Below are 3,423 nucleotides of genomic sequence, written 5' to 3'. Positions count from 1 at the left end.
CATTCTGCAAGACTTTGTCACACAGGTTGAAAACCAGTTTGACTTGCCAGTAAAAATCTTCAGGAGTGACAATGACACATAATTCAGAAATAGGGAGTTGGATGAGTTTTGTGTGTCAAAAGGAATTGTAAGGCAGTACAGCATTCCAAGAACTCCAGAACAAAATGGGGTAGTTGAAAGAAAGAACAGAACTCTGATTGAGGCTGCCAGGACCATGCTTGATGATTCAGGTTTTCTGGTCAGAGGCTGTAAACACTGCCTGCTATGTCCAAAACAGAGTTTTAATAGACCCCAGGCATCAAATGACTGCCTATGAAATTGTGTATAAAATCAAACCACGGATCTCATATTTCAATGTTTTTAGCTGCCCATGCTTTATTTTAAACTTAAAAGATTCCATCTCAAAGTTTGTAGCCAAAATTGATTGTGGTTATCATTTGGGATACTCAACCACTGCTAAGGCCTACAAAGTGTTCAACACTAGGACTAAGACAGTGGAAGAGACTTTGAATGTGAAGTTCAATGAACTCTCTTCAATGAAAATCCCTGCAAATCCTGCAGAATTATTTGATCTTGATAAGTTTACCTTTGAAAATGTCTGTCAAGACTAACAGTGCAGGTCCATCTCAAAGTCCTCCATCAGACTATGGATATGAAGTCATCATTCCACAACAAAAGTCTGCATCAATTGGTAGAGCATCAGATGTTTAAAACAGTTGTCAAAGCTCAACCACTGCTACCTCAATAGTTGTTGACCAAAGTAGCCCCTTAACCCCTGCTTCCACATCCTCAAGCACTATTGATAAAAATCCCCAAACAGTGGATAAAAGTCAGCATGTTTCCACACCACTTCCTCCTATTCCTCCACCTCCATTTCAAGACCCTGTTGGATCATCAAAGTCACCAATAGTGGTTAGCTCAGATGATTCACATCTCCAGCCTTCACCTTTAAATGCCATTATTCCATACAAAGGATATTTAATCTTCTTGAAGTCTCATCCACCTGACCAAATCATTGGCAACATCAGTGAAGGGGTGCTTATAAGAAGTCAATCACAAAACATCTGTCTTTTTGCTGGTTTCCTATCACTCCATTAGCCAGTCAAGTACCAAGAGGCACTGAAAGACAACAGCTGGGTAGAGGCCATGCAAGAGGAGCTCCAACAGTTTAAAAGATAACAAATATGGGAGCTTGTACCTCTGCCAGAGGGTGTGAGTCCTATTGGCACATAGTGGGTCTTTAAAAATAAAACTGATGAAAGGGGTATTGTTGTCAAGAATAAAGCAAGGCTAGTGGTTCAAGGGTTTAGACAGGAAGAGGGTATTGATTATGATGAAAATTTTGCCCCTGTAGCAAGTTTGGAAGCTATCAGATTATTCCTGGCCTTTGTTGTCAACCACAACATAAAGGTGTTTCAAATGGATATCAAATGTGCATTCCTCTATGGTAAAATACAAGAAGAGGTATATGTTTGTCAACCTCCAGGTTTTGAGGATCCATTTAATCCAAATCATGTCTACAAGCTAAATAAAGCTTTGTATGGCCTGAAACAAGCACCTAGAGCCTGGTATGAAACTCTTTCCACCTTTCTTCTCTCTATTGGTTTCACAAGAGGTAAAATAGAAAAAACACTGTTTTTAAAATGGAGAGGGAAAGACTTGATGATTGTTCAGATTTATGTGGATGACATCATTTTTGGAAGCACATGTTCCAAAATGTGTGAAGAGTTCAAAAAACTCATGACAGCTGAGTTTGAGATGAGTGCAATGGGTGAACTCCAGTGCTTTCTTGGTCTCCAAGTAAGGCAACTGCAAAATGGTACTTTCATCCATCAAGGCAAATATGCCAAAGAACTTTCAAAGAAATTTGAGATGGATGATTGCAAACCATGTAGTACACCCATAGCAACCACAAAAATAATCATGTCTGATGAAAAGGATGATTTGGTTGATCAAACTCTTTATAGAAGCATGATTGGGTCTTTATTGTACCTGACTGCTTATAGGCCAGACATCATGTTTGCAACATATGTTTGTGCAAGATCCCAATCAGCCCTTAGAAAGTCAAACCTTATTACTGTAAAAAGGATATTCAGATACCTAAAAGGTGCTCCCACACTTGGTATCTGGTATCCAGCTGATGGAAATATCAAGCTTTCAGGTTTCTCAGATAGTGACTTTGCTGGATGTAATACAACAAGGAAGTCCACTTCAGGAGGGTGCCAATTCCTAGGTAGTTGCTTAGTGTCTTGGCAAAGCAAAAAGGAAGCAGTTGTTTCAACCTCCACTGCTGAGGTAGAGAATATAGCTGCTGCAAGATGTACAACCCAACTGTTATGGCTTCAAAATCAATTGCTGGATTTTGGTATCACTGCCTTAAAGACACCTCTTATGTTGGACAGTCAGGCAGCAGAAAATATCATCAAAAATCCAGTTTCCCATTCAACCACCAAGCACATTGATATCAGACATCACTTTGTGAGGGATTGCTATGAAAAAAGGTTTGATTTCTCTGCACCATGTTCCAACTAAAGATCAGCTGGAAGATGTGCTAACAAAAACATTAGACACATCCACCTTTGAAAGCTTGATCTCTAGGATTGGCATGCTGAACATGGAATAACAGGCAAAATCTTGTTTTTCTATGAATGAAAGCAATAAAATGTTTTTTCAGAAAATAAAAATTTCATCCTTAAAAATAGCTAAAAATGAAAATTTTCATTAATCCTTAAAAGTCTACCATAACCACTATTTTGGGTCAAACATCTGTTCTGCTGATTATTGTCCACTGCTGAAAGTCAACTTATGTTTCTTCATTTCCTTGTTAATCACTGTTGTCCAAAATCAGTGTTTTAACCCACTGATGGCTTCCACTGATAGTTAAAAGTTAGCCACTGTTTCATTTTCATCACTATAAACCACTAATAATTGATCCATCAGTGGTTTCCTAAACAACTGTCTTCCATTACTCATCAGAGGTTGGCACATGGACAGTACTTATCCGTCAGATCTTTGTAACCGATGCCACATCAGCATTCATTTTTCCGCCTTATAAAACCCTAATCAAAACCCCAAACAGGGTTTTCACTGTCGAATCGAATTCAAAATTCCTTTCTCAAAACATTTACCATCAATTTCTCTCAAATCATTCACCGGCTTCCTCCTTTCGCAATCACACTCCAATCACCATGGCTCTCCCATTCAAAACTCCTCATAACTATCTGTGCATACTTGAAAAACCAAGTCAAAGCACAACTTTCAACTCCGTCATTGATGCTCTTTCGACCACAAAGTACAAAACTTTGTTGACTTGTAATGCTCCCATCTATCTGGATACCCAAAGAGAATTCTGGAAAAATACTAAAGTTGATGTTAAGGACAAAAAGCCCTTAGCTATAAATTCATCCATAAGGGGTATTCCAG

This window comes from Helianthus annuus, chromosome 11 (genome assembly GCF_002127325.2).
Source record: "Helianthus annuus cultivar XRQ/B chromosome 11, HanXRQr2.0-SUNRISE, whole genome shotgun sequence".
NCBI lineage: Eukaryota > Viridiplantae > Streptophyta > Magnoliopsida > Asterales > Asteraceae > Helianthus > Helianthus annuus.
Note: the sequence above shows the minus strand (reverse complement) of the source record.